The sequence below is a fragment of the Engystomops pustulosus genome, chromosome 2 (genome assembly GCF_040894005.1).
Source record: "Engystomops pustulosus chromosome 2, aEngPut4.maternal, whole genome shotgun sequence".
Taxonomy (NCBI): Eukaryota; Metazoa; Chordata; class Amphibia; order Anura; family Leptodactylidae; genus Engystomops; species Engystomops pustulosus.
The window spans coordinates 62,231,997-62,248,430 of NC_092412.1; the positions used below are offsets into that span (position 1 = coordinate 62,231,997).

Genomic DNA, 16,434 nt, shown 5'->3' on the forward strand with positions numbered 1-16,434 from the left:
CTTATTCGGGACTATGATGTGGACAGTTATACTAATAGTGGTAAGGAGGGTACTAATCCAAATGAGGGAGCAAATGAATGGGTGCTAAATTTTAAAAATAGCTGAACACTAAAGTTCCAAGATGGCAGAGGGTGTACTCAAACTCTGACACCTTATTATCCCCTTAATGACTAATCCACTTTTCATCTTCCTGACACGGCCCATTTTTTCAAATCTGCCCTGTGTCACTATAAATGGTTATAAGTTTGGAATGCTTTAACATATCCAAGATTTTGAAATTGTTTTCTCGTGACACTTTTTACATCATGGTAGTTGAAAAATTTTGGTGGTATGTTTTGCGTTTATTTATGAAAAAATTGATATTTGGTGAAAATTTTGAAAAATTCTCAATTTTCAAAATTTAAAATATTCTACTTTTTCCATTCATAGTCATAACAGTAAAAAAAACCTTGATAACTAACATTTACCTAATGTCCTCTTTATGTGGACATGGGTTTTTTTTGCATCCTCTCATTTTTGTAGGATGTTATGTGGCTTTGACTTTTAGGTGTGATTTTTCACATTTTCATAAAAAACACAAAATCCTGCTATTGAGGGACATGCTCAGGTTTCAAGTCACTTTAAGAGGCCTAAATAAAAGTTAAACGCCATAAATTACCCCATTATGGAAACTACACCCCTTAACGTATGTAAAACAACTTTCATGAAGTTTGTTAATCCTTTAATTTTTTTACAGGGGATAAAACAAAATCGTGTGCAATTCTGAATTTTTCATTTTTTTGGCTAAAAGAATGTGTTTTTCAAAAAATGTACAAATTTTCAGTGGATAAAATACCAAAACACTCCACAAACTTTGATACCCAATTTCTCCTGAGTGCACCAATACCCCATATGTGGTGGTAACCTGTTGTACACGCCTGGGCATTGAAGGGAAGCTGCGCCATTCAGAGCAGATTATGCATTGTCACTGCTTTACAATCATTTAAATTTTTTTGGAAATTTGGACAAATAAGGGCTTATTTTCAGAGACATAAGATGCACTTTACAAATACTTCATTTTAGTTAGTCATTATCTTATCGATGAGATTTTATTAACTTTTGAATGTATGTAGGGAAAGAAAATCGTAAATTCTGGTTTCCTTTCCTCTTGTATTTTTTGGGGGCCGTAGACCATACCATAAAATAACAATTTACTTACCCAGTCCTGTCGCGATCCCGCGGTAGAAAAGTAGGTGCAAAAAACACAGGTATATAGGTGCGCACTGCCTCTAGAGCTAAAATGTAGAACGCGGTGCGTTCTCCGATGAGGATTCAGGTCTGCCGCGATTCATGAAGATTGTGCGCCCGAGTTCCTGCATCCGTCGCTTCCACCCTGAGGTACGCCGGAGTTTACCTTCTTCTTCCTGGTGTATGTAAGTACATATCTTGCCACACAATGCTAAAAGTTTAATCTTGCGTGTTGTCCAAATCCTTCGGGTTGTCTGCCAGCCTGCCTCCCGATTTCTGTCCCGTGCAAGTCGGTGCCGATGAACCAAAATCCGATCGCGTGCACCAAAATCCCGGGGCAATTTGGCGCAAAACGGAAACCTTATTATGGTGATAGCTCATTTATATTGATTTTTTAATATTTTTTTTACAATTTTACTGAAGAAAACCTATTATAGAGAAATTCTAATTTATTTTCAGAGACAACTTTTATATTTTTTGGTTGACAGAGCTGTTTTAGGGCTTATTGTTCAGTTCTCCTTTTCAGAGGTACCATTTTGGTGCACATAACTTTTTTTATCACTTTTTGGAACATTTTTGTGAATGGATTTCATGAAAATGAAATGCACAAGCACCTTTTTGGCAAGTTTTCGGGTTTTGTTTTTTACAGCGTTCACCAAGCGGGTCCAATAATAATACTAATTTATTGTACAGATTGTTACGGACTCAGAGATAACAAATATGTGGGGTTTTATGTGGGCCCGTAAGGGGTTAACGCCGGCGAAAGGAGGAAACTCTGATCACAGGTGTTAGCGGCAGTTGTCGGCTATAATATACAGCCCACCCTTTGGCTCAATCTTTGGCTAGTTTCTTAGATTCTGCTTGGTTGCTGTCTGGGCTGAACTCAAACTGTCGTAGACTATATTTTTCCTGCCCCTGGTGCATACTACTGGCTTCCTCTTGCATAGACTGGGATACTCCTAAAGCCAGTGGACTCAGTGGGGAAAAAGGGTGAAAAAACAAGAGACGACACTTGAATAACACGATTGTTATACGCTCAAAGAGAAGGGTTCTGTAAATGAACAATAACATAAACGTAACATAAAAGAACAATATGTTATGGTTAAAGGGAACCTGTCATCAGCACTTGGACTCTTAAACCACTACCAGTATATTGTCAAGCACCGTGACACCATTTAGCTTTTGTTTCTTTCATGGACCTTAGTGATAGCATCATCCAGAAAATCAACTTTGAATTGAGAGGTACATTGGTTGTATAAAGTCAAGGAGGTAGAGGTTTTAATACTAATGTCAAGGTGGGGAGCACTGAAAGCCTCCTCCTCTGTGATTGAAATCATGCATCGGACTTCAGCAGATCTTGTTAGTGATGTCTCTGGATGCAGGTCCATCAATTACAGTGAAGGCGACTTTCTGAGGTGGAGAGAACTTGACTTCAGTGGTGACTTTATGCAACCAATTTAGATCTCACTTGAAAGCTGATTTTCTGAATGATGCCACCACACTGGTCCATGGAAGAAACATGATCTGGAAGGTGTTTAGTTTCTTAACAACATACTGTTAGTGGTTTATTAGGTCGATTTCTGCTGACAGGTTCCCTTTAAGTAAAGAAGAGGAATAAAGTCCTTGTACATCATACAGTGACAGACCCATATGTGCCAATACCTTAGTTGCAGGTCCAATAATTAAGGAAAGAAGAGGAGGGATTTTCAGCAGTTTTTGAATCCGGACCCTTTTCCTGCACTTTTAGTTTACTGACACCTTTTTCTGGCGCAATTTTTGTCACACAGTCAGCAAGTCTCCCAACCTCTATAACACCTTCTTGAATGTGGAAAGTCATTTCAGACACTTTCTGCCCTGTGCCAAATTATTAAGTTCTGGTGACACAGTCTAAAAAAACAACACAGGCTCCAAAATACTACCTTGGGGACACTAATAATAAAAGTGCCCCAGTGGGTCCACAACCCGTAGTAGTAGTTTAATGTACAGTCAAATACAAGGACAAACATTAAAAAAGGCAGAGTTGGAATTGGGTATTTGTGGGATTTTGTGCAGAAAAAACAAGGAACTTTTTTTTATTATGCTCTGAACCACGCACCGTCTTTATTGTCGGAGAATCTTGTATAATGAAAACTTTACAATTTCATTTGCAGCTATTTCAGTGGCAATGTTCTTTAATATCAGAGAATATTTAAACAGTAGTTATATTTATACACGTGTCTGCTCTGGGAATATGGTGTAGACATAGAAATCACACAGGGAATTGTTGATCTACAGACTCAATATCAGTCTTGCTACAGTAATTACAGAGACATAATAGGGGCAATTTCATGGCAGCGCCAGGGCCTTGGCGCCTTCTCATGTATGATAAACTGTGAATAAAGATGGATAGCTTACATTTATTACAGTTTAAATCTTGAAGTATATTCACTTATTCTTCTCCTCTGCCTATCTAGTTCTAATCTTCTTTCTATGCCCTTCTTTTTAACCTTTCACCCTTCACAATGCTGCTGATTTTGGGTTGCTAAGCAACTGATTGTCTGGAAGTTTGAGTAGTCCTAAGTCTCCATGCCAACAGAATGTCTACAATACAGATGAGCCCAGACCACCGGCTATCAAGAGACTACCTCAAGGGACAAGATATCTCTTTGCTTGAATAGATAGTACCTGGTAAGTTTACGAAACTTATTCCAGCCTCGAATATCCATAAATCAAGTCAAACACCACATCAAGGCAATGCATTTATTTTCAATAATAGGATATTTTAGAGATCACGTAGTTATGGAATAGGAAATCAGAGAACACCACTGTGAGATGACATTTTACGCAATCTGAGAAAGACAGTCTATTTTCTTTCTTTGGAGGGAGCTTCCAGTAAATATCAATAGCAAATTGATGCTATGGAGTATCTGAATTACCCGGAGCCAATTCAATGAAATAGGGGAAAACTGGAGGGATTTTTTTTCACTGACTCTGTGAAGCCATGACAACACAAATAATTTAAACTTCTATTTTTAAAATCATAGCAAGGGTTGTAAACATTGCCCCATGTCACTTGCACTTGAGGTAAACCACATATACCATTGAGCTATTAAGAAACATCAGGACTGAATGTAGTCTAGAAATTAATATTGAGCAGAAAATTTGCCGCAATGTTTTGGAGCTGTATTTTGTCACAATCCAGGTTGTTGGTCAGGCCTCAATAATAAATGTCTGGACACTCTTGGAGGAACGCGTGACAGTCTTATCCAATGACAGCTACCTCGTTTCAAGGGGACAACATGGCTACATTTTTGGAAAATTATCCACAAATATTTTTATTATAACATGTATATGGCAGATAAATTAAATACCCAGATGGGAAGGAATTGGGACAAGTGCACAAGTAGTGATGTGCGAGCTTGACAGCATGGAGGAAACTTTATCATCAGTAACAGTAGAGAAGATAGTTAAGTGGAAAGGGCATTGGAAATTCTCGGTTGGTTGCAAGGATTGGAGGTTGAAACTTTTCCTGATGCCGTCTATTTTGTTTTTAGAGTCTAAGTAAGAAAGGTGGGTGGAGGTGCTAAAGGTAAAATAATTGTCTGTGGTTGTGAGATAGGATAGTTATAGGATTAATGAAATAATCCTGTTTAGTACACATAAGAACAGATTTGTAGGTGAAGACCATCTGCTTGTATGGCAGGAGATCTTCCATGGAGAGGGACTTCTCCAGTCACTTTGCCTTAGTTGTTTTGTGAGGTTGGTATGCCAGGGTTGCCGGTTGGGTTGTTTGGTTGTAGTAAGAGTGAGGGGGCTGCAGAAACAGTGGTGCTATAAAAAGTGGGAGCAGTTTCTACCTCCTTGCATGAACATATGGAGGTGAGAGGTAGGAGAATCTGAGAGTTTTCAGAGGTTTAGTTGTTTGAGATTCCTACTTTTGGCTTGTGCAGTGGTTGAAGCAAGAATAGTAGAGAAAGTGAATAAATTATGACCATATAGGAGGAGAGTAGTACAAGACCGATTGGATAGGGGACAAAGGCAGGTAAAAATTAAGTCTAGCGTATGGCCCTCTTGTTGGTGGCTGTGAAGGATCAGAGTGAGAAGCCAAAGTTGGAGGTTAGTGAGAGGTGTTTAGAGGAACTAGACTAAGGGGTGTTATGGCACAACACAGCAATCATGCCCCCCCCCGTCCCGCTCCTGTGTTCCTGCTGCCCCACCCCTGTGTTTCTGCCCCCTGCTTACCTGGCCGGAGCGTCGCCGGCATCCCGGTCTACCCACTGTCTGCAGAGCTGCCACTTCGAGTAAAGACACAGGGAAGTGGACATGATCACCGGTGGGTGAGTATATACATTTATTATTTGCGAAGGGAGGCTGCTGGGGTATTTTACAAGTAAAGAGATGCTGCTGCTGAGGCTTGTTATTTATACAGGGAGGCTGTTGAGGCATGTTATTTGTAAATGGAGGCTGCTGCGGCATGTTATTTGTAAAGGGAGGCTGCTGCGGCATGTTATTTGTAATGGGAGGTTGCTGGAGCATGCTTTTTGAAAAGGGAGGCTGCTGGGGCAAGTTATTTGTAAAGAGAGGCTGCTGCTGCACATGTTATTAGTGAGGGGAGGCCGCTGCTGGACATGTTATCAGTGAGGGGAGGCCACTGCTGGACATGTTATTAGTGAGGGGGGCCGCTGCTGGACATGTTATTAGTGAGGGCAGCCTGATGCTGAACATGTTATTAGTGAGGGGAGGTCACTGCTGGACATGTTATTAGTGAGGAGAGGCAGCTGCTGGACATGCTATCAGTGAGGGGAGGCCACTGCTGGACATGTTATTAGTGAGGGGGGCCGCTGCTGGACATGTTATTAGTGAGGGCAGCCTGCTGCTGAACATGTTATTAGTGAGGGGAGGTCACTGCTGGACATGTTGTTAGTGATGGTAGGCCGCTGCTGGACATGTTATTAGTGAGGGGAGGCTGCTGCTGGACATGTTATTAGTGAGGGGAAAACGCTACTGGACATGTTATTAGTGAGGGAGGCCGCTGCTGGACATGTAATTATTGAGGGGAGGCCACTGCTGGACATTTTATTAGTGAGGGAAGGCTGCTGCTGGACATGTTATTAGTGAGGGGGGCCTCTGCTGGACATGTTATTAGTTAGGGGGGCCGCTGCTGGACATGTTATTAGTGAGGGGGGCACTGCTGGACATGTTATTATTGAGGGGAGGCTGCTGATGAGCATGTTATTAGTGAGGGGAGGTCACTGCTGGACATGTAATTAGTGAGGGGAAGCTGCTGCTGGACATCTTTTTAGTGAGGAGAACCTGCTGCTGGACATTTTATTAGTGAGGGAAGGCTGCTGCTGGACATGTTATTAGTGAGGGGGGCCTCTGCTGGACATGATATTAGTGAGGGGGGTCGCTGCTGGACATGTTATTAGTGAGGGGGGCTGCTGCTGGACATGTTATTAGTGAGGGGAGGCTGCTGCTGAACATGTTATTAGTGAGGGGAGGTCGCTGCTGGACATGTTATTAGTGAAGGGAGGCCGCTGCTGGACAAGTTATTAGTGAGGGGAGGCAGCAGCTGGACATGTTATAAGTGAGGGGAGGCCACTGCTGGACATGTTATTAGTGAGGGGAGGACGCTGCTGGACATGTCATTAGTGAGGGGAGGCCTCTGCTGGACAGGTTATCAGTGAAAGGAGACCGCTGATGGACATGTTATTAGTGAGGGGGGAACGCTGCTGGACATGTTATTAGTGAGGGGAGGCTGCGGCAGCCTGGACTGGACCAGTTCAGCCTATGGATACAGGCCTGTATGTCGGCCGGGCCCCACAGACCCACACCTTGCAGAAGATGAAAATTCTTGTATTATATTGAAATATGATGCAAGGACTTCTCATCATTCGGACAGAATGCAACGCTAGCACTGTATAAACTGTATTATCTGCAGTCTGGCCGGCAGTTGAGAAGTCTTTGCATCATATTTTGATATAATACAGGATTTTTCATCATCTGCAAGGTGTGTATTCTGTGTGGCAGGCCTGACAACGAGCATTATATATGGACCCTTATATATCTGCAAAACGGGCAAAGGAGGCGCTGTGGTTGGGGGTGGGGGTAACTCATTCCTAGTTACGCCACTGGCCCTAGCCAAGCTGGTTTGATGGCCTAGTAGACCCCAAATCCTCTACACATTTTCTGCACTTCTAGTTTGGGACCAAGAAATAGAGAGCATGAGTAAGAATTAGTGACATCAATGATTTATTTTTTTTCATCTTTAACTCATTTTTGGTAGTTTTTCTTAAATTGTTTCCCGGACAACCCCCTGGATCATTACTTACAGTTTAAAGGAGGTGTTTTAAGGTGACACTAAGCAGATGGATGTCAAACGATATTTAGATCCATTAGACGTGTAATCATGTGTGTGTACATCCTCCATTTGTTTCCTTTACACATCTACTTGACTTCAGGCAATAATTAGTAGATAGGTCCTGAAATCTCATTACTGGATTAGAAGGGAACTAATCCGTTTTCTGTCCTAGGTCCTAATCTAAATCATCATGCAAAACTCTGTCTTTGTCATGAATCACCCATAATGCCCAAATATAGACCTTTCTAAAACAGACTGTATGATAGGGTCAGATTTTGTACAGACACAGCATTTAGATTTAACATACACAGAAATCATAAGCTGCTGCTAACTCAAAGACAGCGTAGCATTGTGTGACAAAAACAGGTTAACATTGAAATATACCAAATTCTGTAGTTTTTAGAAATTTACCAAAAGAAACCACATTTGACATAAGTTCACAAAGCAGAAACACTATGCATTATAGTACACATAGGTCCATATTTACTGGAAACAGTGCAAACTGTACTATGTGCCGTGTTCATATATAGTACCAGGACAATCAAAATTAACAATTATTGTATAAATTAAACGTATCAATATTATGCAAGAATGCAATATATAGATGATTATCGATAAGCAAAAAATAGAAAAAAGCTGGTGCAAACCCTTATTATGTTTAATGAATCCATCCCACATTTGAATGGTGTTGCATAGAGTGTCATATCTGATTCATAGATATGATCATAGATGATCATAGAAATCAGTACTGATTTGGGGCTGCAGTGTCAGGGACAGCTACATCTAATGTATAAAGCTGAGTGTATGTGTGTGTATGTATGTCCGCTAAAGGAATCTGCACCGTCACGGTTACAATCACCAAATTTTGCACAGTTGCTGCCTGTGACTCAGGGAACGTGTTAGACCACATTGTGATCTGAAATTTTCCGTGCGTTTTCCAAAATCCACCATATACACTCCTGAAAATTGACTGCCGCTGTGGCAGTTGGAAGCTGAGTCGTGATTGGTTGTTGTTCTGTCACAGGTCATTAATATGAGCTCTGAGCTGTGATTTGTTACTATAGGCAACAAGTATAATACAAGTGTGAGGTAAGATGGACCGGAAGTGTGGCAACTAGAGCAGTTCTGCTCTCATACACTTCTGATAAATCTCTCCATAGACAAAGTGACAGTCGGAGACAGAATAACTGGAATGTGTGCTCGAGACAGACAGTCACTGGAATGAGAGTTCCTGAGACAGACAGTCACTGGAATGAAAGTGCCTGAGAAAGACAGTCACTGGAATGAGAGTGCCTGAGACACAGTGACTGAAAGAGACTATCCGAGACGGTTACTGAAAGAGACTGCCAGAGACAGACAGTGTCAGAGACAGTCTGAGACAGTCTATAGATATATATAAAATATTTTTGTTAACCCATTCTATTTTGTTACAGCTGAGAGCAGTCATTTACTATCCTGGACAATGCCAGGAGCTACAGCTAGTATTATAAATTTAATAGGATAGGTCATAAATATTTAGAAAACAACTTTAGCCTGGATATTTCCAGGTCTCCTATGTGAAAATGAGTTCCCTTCTTCTTCACTAAAAGCTGCACCACTTAGCAAACCTTTGGCCTAGCCATGATGACACTTTACTTTATGGTAAGAAATAAAATGTCCAATTGCAGAACCCAAACCACCAATAACACTGATGACCACACTATACAGTGTACAAGTAATAAGGACAGGGCTTCTCAGCAGAAAGGTGTAAAGGACCTATTGAAAGATCTTCCTGGGACCTCATGCGGATCCAAGCCTCTGGATAACAGAAGACTTTCAGAGAAGATAAAGGAAGGTAGGTGTGTCTGTCTATGTGAGAAATTCGACATGTGGCCGTTCAGTGTACATTGTATATTTTGCTCCTGATAGTGTGTCTCCCTCATGACCAGTATTATAGTTTACATATTGTCTGCATCATGGATACAACTATTGGTTACCACACACATGATTATCTCTCATATACTCCAGCATTATTATGTTGAACAACAAAAGTCACATGAAGAAATCTGATGGGCAGTGGAGCTCCAAACAAGACACAGAGCTCACAGTGTCCCATTGCTAAAGCCAGTGTTTATAAACCTCCTAAGTGCTATCTAAGATAAGACATGATAGGTCCATTAAACACCTCTTTTAATATACTTTTTACCTATGCCTAAGGTCAGAAGAAAGCAAAAAACCTGAACACATTCAGCCACAGGGAAAAAAAAATATTAAAATATTCATAAGCACTGGTAAAATGAAAGCTGAGCTGAGCTATGGGCAACTAGCACACTCTTAAACTTAGACAGCTTAATAAATGTACCCCATTATCCCTTAAGCACTTGTCACATCTATATAAGTGTCTTCCTTGGTTTGAACTACTAGACTGACGAGAGGCTGAATTTTACTGTGGTTCACTTTCATCCGGCTGTGTGAACAATGGCCTGGTTATTGCTGCTGAGTGAATTCAACGGTCTTTCTGCAGTGGTGCTCTGGACCAGTCATAGTTAAAACCATGTTAGTGATTGAGCTTGCTCCTATCACCTGAGTTCTTGCTCATGTTGAATATCCTGTACTCAGTTTACTTCCTGATGGTTAAAGTCTTCTTTGCCTGTTTTGTTTTCTGTGTGAGTTTTTATTGGCTTAGGTTTTGTGACTATCCCTTTGTACTTCTGATTCTTTCCTCTATCACTACTTCTCTTGTGTCCAGGATTGTCGACCCTTCGCTTCTTTTGTGTAAACTTGTCTTGTTTCGTGCCTCACTTTGGCGTAGGAAGGGACTTCTATGTGGTAGCCCTGTATCGTTATGGATACGTAGAAGCTAGCAGCCAGCAATTTGGGGGGTTGGAGCTTAAGGCTCTCTGTGCTGTCTTGTCTGTCCTCCCTCAATAAAACTCCTTTCATTATAGCACTTTTGTAATTTTTAAGCAAAAGTATTTAGATCACATAATTATATGGATTGCTTCTTGCATTTTTTTTATTTCACTCATAACACTGCCATAGCCATGCTTCTATTGTAATATTGCTCCTGATAACAGGGAGCACTGTACTCAATATGTATTGTACAGTGGGCTCAAGGGATCTGCAGTACACCAATTTAGATGGAAACTCTCAGAGGATGAGAAGAGCCAAGTAATGGGAGAAAGAAGGACTTTTTTCTGATATTACAGCATCTTCTTGTATTGTGTACTATTCATATACAGCATATTTTATAGACACAATAAGTAACATTGTAACACATGGCTTCATTACTTCAAATATTGGTATCTTAGAACAATATACAGTATATATTAATATTTCTGATGTGGTGCCATGTGCTGCTTTCTAGTGCCTTTTTTCTGTCTTTACAGCACAATTCTGAATCTCTGCCCAGATCAGCAGATTTTCTGTCAGAACCCAGTATTTCTGTCTTTATATATTATGCCCCTGTAACGTTTATAAGTCACTAAGGAGATTTCTTCACACAGTCTGTATACATGCCAGCTAGCTGCAGTATATATCTGGCACATGTGGGAAGCAGATAAATCACAGAGGCTGCAGTCTGCCGTGCCAGACACAGAGGTAGCTCCACATCGCACTGTATTTTGTTTGTTTTATAGATGACAGAGCTTTGAAATATTTTTTTTAGTCTTTTTATAAGTCTTTTCAGCTCATACGATAACAATGTGAAGCTTCTTATTTACCTGCTCGTAGAATGCAATCAAAGCTGAGTCTCTGGTTGGTAATCTGAAATAGGTTCATATCGGAAAGCCACCCCAGTGGCCAGGGAAAGAGAGGTCCCTTTTGGCTCAGAACAGTTGTGCAAACACTATTAAAATATGTGAGCTATAAGAAACTTGCTTGCTTGGCATTTGGAGTATCTCACAGCAATCTACTTGGAACTCCTTGTACTTTGGCGTGATGAAGACTCTGTACGGTATCAAAACATGTTTCCATTTGTTCTAAATCAAATAATCTTTCATATACAAGCACATGACCTTTGTTGTTTGATGATCTGAATGGCCAGGAAGCATAATCATAAACCCCGACACTTTTGCTCTCTTTCACCCCAGTGATCAGTAAGTCACCCACACCATGTAAAAACCACTGGCAATGCCCCATAGAGCCTCAATTATTCCACCGTGCTGAACAATCAGTAAGGGATTCACATACATTACATAAAGACAAGAATAAATCCAAAAACTACAGAAATCAGGAACAAGTGGAAGGAAGACCATGCCCATGAGGGCTCACAATCTATATGGGAGGGTAGACGGAGACACAAGATGGGGGAACAGAACAGTGCAGTTAATGGCAATCTTGAACAGGTGGGTTTTCAGGTTTACGTTTGAATGGAAGGTGGGGGACAATCCGACACATTTTGGTAGAGAGTTCCAGAGTATGGGGGATGCACGACAGAAGTCCTAGATACGGTTGTGAGAAGAGATGATAGTAATAGAGTGCTCCTATGAGGAATGGAGATTGTGTGTAGGATGGTATTAGCTGATTAGTTTATAGATATACTGTATGGAGGAGACAGGTTGTGGACAGCTTTGTATGTCATTATTAAATTCAAAACATTGTTCAAATCAGACTGTTGCACGTTAGAAATCTAACAGGGAAGGAAGCTGTGTTGTTGTGGTTCATCACAGGAAAGGAATAGGTTAAGTGAAAATGTAATATTTATCTTATGGATACCATTAAACCTCAATTAACATTGACTTTAAGAGGGACAAGGAGGTCATAAAGACTTTTAGGGAGGAGTTAAAGGGCCTAAAAAAAAGTTAGGGTCATGGAGAGACACAAAAACTTTCTGAGGAGGAGTTAAAATAACTTAACTAACTAAAAAAATTAAAATAACTTAATTAACTAAAAAAAATAAAAAAAAATGGGGTACTCAAGTTAAGGAGGGGCATTAAAATGATAATGGTATAATGTTCAGAGGGGCCACAATAGCCAATGAGTGGGACAGAAAAAAATGTAATTAAATGAAATTAAAATTAATGAAATTCCATTTTATTGGGTTAGGGAGGGGATACTTCCTAGGGTAAAATTGTAAGGGGGTACAAAATTTATGAGGGTTCAAGGGGCAATAAACTAGCGGAGGCTCATATAATACACTTTAAGGAGGCTACTATAAACTATGAGGGAGCACTAGAACTTTTGTGGGTAGCAGTGGGCATTATTCTCCATCGGTGACACTTTTACCTTTCAGAGAAACAGGGTCATTTTATTGTGTGCTGATAAAGAGGACTATTACTGATTTATGTGATTTTATGTCATTTATTACAATAATGACATTCTCTTTCTGCTACTATTCAATAAAAATCTTGGCTTTCTACACTTTACTGTTTTGTAGGAGGCACAAAACAGATGTTACTATGCACATGGGGAGTTTATGTAGGTTAGAGAATGCTAAGACTGATAACAAACTAGGACTGAAAAATGGAAATTACTCGATAAACATTTAATTGTGACCTCCGTCAAACTCAACCACTCAACTGTATGGTCACTTCATGGTCACACTGGCAAATATTGTTCTTTGTATACTGGATTTTATCCAGTATAATTTTGATGTGGCAACATTAGTGGTGGGTAAAATTTGGTCCCATAAAAGGAAAAGAAAAATTTACCTATGTTGGTTTAATGGATTAAATCCGAATTAAAGGGGTATTCGATGATGTCGGCACGCCAGGCTAATTATGCTAATTATGTATGCCCTCATACCTCACTCAACCCTGGTGGGAGAGGGAGGTGACGTCACGAAAGAAGCATGAATTCATGATGTCACCTCGCTCTCCGACGCTCCCAGCATGGGTGCTTGCATAATTAGCAGCCTGGAGCGCGGGACATCTTGTCTTCACATTCCATGCTGCTAATTATAACTATGAAGAGGAGTATAAGTGTGTATTTCTATACTATAGCTGACTTCTTCTCAGAGGAAGGTCCATAGATGAACACTACCTCCTTAGGAAGACAGGACTCATGCTAAAAATTTTTCTACACATAGGAGCATTTAAAGAAGCCAGCAGAGAGTATTAAAAAAGGGTCACAAGGTTTAACACCGTGGAAGATTGGCTTCAACAATTAGTTTCCAAGGGGCCTTTACACAGAGGGCTTATGTCGAAATGTTATGACACAGTCCTTAAGGTGGGAGGGCCTAAAAAACCTCATTATATAACACAATGGGAAGAGGAGTTACAGACTAAATTCACAGAAGAAGAGGTTACATCTCTACTGAGAAACTCAAATGGTTTTTCAAGATGCACCAGAATAAAAGAAAATCACTATAAAAACTCATATCTGGTGGTCATGTCCAATAATTGCTGACTACTGGGACGCGGTGTTAGAGGCCACTGGGAAATTATGTTCCATGGACATACCCAAATCACCAAAGGCTATACTTTTAGGACTTACTGATTCAAACCTCAGTATGAGTAAGACTTTTCTACACACACATTTAATAACAGCAGCTAAACTGTTAATTCCTACACAGTGGAGATCCACATCACCACCAACCATAGCACAATGGAAAATGAAAGTAAGCGAAATTTGCAGATTTGAAGAACTTTTCCACTGGGCAAATGATACTCGAGCAAAATATCTACGTATATGGTCACCCTGGTTAGACAGACAAAATTCAGAAAAGGAACAACAGAACCCACCCTGCTCCAACACACCCCTCCTCCCCTCCCCCCCCTCTTTTTTCCTAATCCTTAAATTTATATGTTTGGATAAGGTTTATTATAACAATGTTAACTGTTAAAAAGAAAAAACGGTACAACTGTATCAAATGTAATTGTGGAAAACAATGTATTTGTACCTAATAAAAACTGTTTTAAAACAATAAGTGTGTATTTCTAGTTTTTTGTGTGTTTTTTGAGTGATTGATTTCCTTTAAAGACATTATTTTGACATTTTCTAAAACGTAACAATACACGTAACAAGTAGACAAAACAGTAACCTCAGGTGGGCAACCCAGTATACAGCGAGAAAAAAAAAATCAAGCTAATATTATATGGAATCTTGTTAATAAGACCCAAAGGATAGGAGAGATGAAGCATATCAGGTTGTCTCACCATTCAGAGGCCAACACATGCACATACGACAGCAGGAAGGAAGCTAGTCAACTCTCTTACTTAAAGCAGAATGGGCTGAAAGACAGATATCCCAGGGCAGGGAAAAGCAATCCGGAGTACCTCTAGCAGCATAAAGAGCGTATATACAGGAAGGTCTGAATTAATCAGGGCAATCTATCATGCCAAAGCGGAAATTTAGGGAGCTTCCATTTAAGCCGAATTACTTGCCTGACATAGCACATCAATATACTGTAAAATTAGGAGTAAGAACTCATATTTAGTTTGGAGTACATCATAAACCAGGCCAAGAAGGGACACCCGAGAGCAGTGGACACCCTGGAGACCTAATATGGTAATAATGCAGGAATGAATATTCGTCCAAGAATCCTGACTGAATTCCCAAACCATGTGATAAAAGGTCCTGAGTTTCCCATCTACATCTGCCTAAGGGTGTGTCCACACGTTCAGTTTTTTAATGCAGTTTTTGATGCCCAATCCAGGAATAGAGTAAAAGTAAGAGGAGGAGTAGCACCTTTCAATCATTTGTCTCAACTCATTATCATCCACATCGTCCAAAAAATGCATATTAAAATCTGAACATGTGTCGTCAAGCTCAGGTATGTCCCTCTGTCAAACCCCAAAACTCCTCTCTACAGGTGTAGGCTAAACATCATTGAGCTGCTTGTAGAAAGAAGAGGTGGGCTGTGCAACATCTTTAATCTGAGCAAATGGGACCATGTTCAAGTTTTGGACACTCCCTTCCAAATTGTACACCAAAAGCGTGACGTTAAAAGGCAATAGTGGGCAAATCAATTCTTGGCTGAAGGAAGGAAATTATCTAAAGGCACCATCCTGGTATAGTTGGACTTAACTCCCTTGCAGGTGGCCCAGAAGTCAAAATCTAGCTGTGTGACCATATTTGACGTGCAATATGGCCATCAGACCTTCCTCTCTCTGTATACAATGTCCGCAAGCGCTTCATAACACCCCAGATGAGCTGCTTCAAGGACAACCACTGGGTTTTTAGCATCAGCTCTGATCCAACACGTTGCGTAAGTCTGTTGGACTTCCTGATAATATTTTTGCATGTAGGGGGGAGTAAGACCTTCTTTCTTGATGCCAGGTAACAGATAATTGATCATAACTGTATCACAATTATTTATTTGCTGTAATATTACTGTGTTGTTTGTTTTGTGACATCATGTTCTGTATTATACCTGCACCATGATGTGACTATTATTACTCTTGCGTTACACTTGCGTTTTTTCTCACGCGTTTTCTGCGCATGCTTTTGACGTGCAGAACTTGCATTGCACTCTAACCCATTGTAACTAGAGATGAGCGAACATGCTCGTCCGAGCTTGATGCTCGGTCGAGCATTAGGGTACTCGAAACTGCTCGTTACTCGGACGAATACTTCGCCCGCTCGAGAAAATGGCAGCTCCCGCCGTTTTGCTTTTTGGCGGCCAGAAACAGAGCCAATCACAAGCCAGGAGACTCTGCACTCCACCCAGCATGACGTGGTACCCTTACACGTCGATAGCAGTGGTTGGCTGGCCAGATCAGGTGACCCTGGGATAGACTAGCCGCTGGCCGCGCTGCTCGGATCATTCTGTCTCTGGATGCCGCTAGGGAGAGAGCTGCTGCTGGTCAGGGAAAGCGTTAGGGTGTTCTATTAGCTTACTGTTAGGCAGGAGTGATTCTCAAAGAACCCAACAGCCCTTCTTAGGGCTACAATAACGTTCTACTTTTTTTATTTTAATTTGCATCTTTTACCATTTTGTGAGGAAT

The 16,434-nt window shown here is 40.7% G+C and overlaps 1 long non-coding RNA gene across 3 annotated transcripts in view; it reads left to right on the forward strand.

Annotated features, from left to right (window-relative positions):
- Nucleotides 1-3,781: 3,781 nt before the first annotated feature.
- The window catches only part of LOC140117812 (uncharacterized), a 54,359-nt gene continuing 41,706 nt past the window's right edge, over nucleotides 3,782-16,434 (forward strand). The window contains exons 1-2 of one of the 3 annotated variants that reach the window (XR_011853088.1): nucleotides 3,782-3,894; nucleotides 9,235-9,401. This is a non-coding gene — a long non-coding RNA (uncharacterized lncRNA). The remainder of the gene's footprint in view (nucleotides 3,895-9,234; nucleotides 9,402-16,434) is intronic. The other 2 variants (XR_011853089.1, XR_011853090.1) reach the window with 2 other exon arrangements.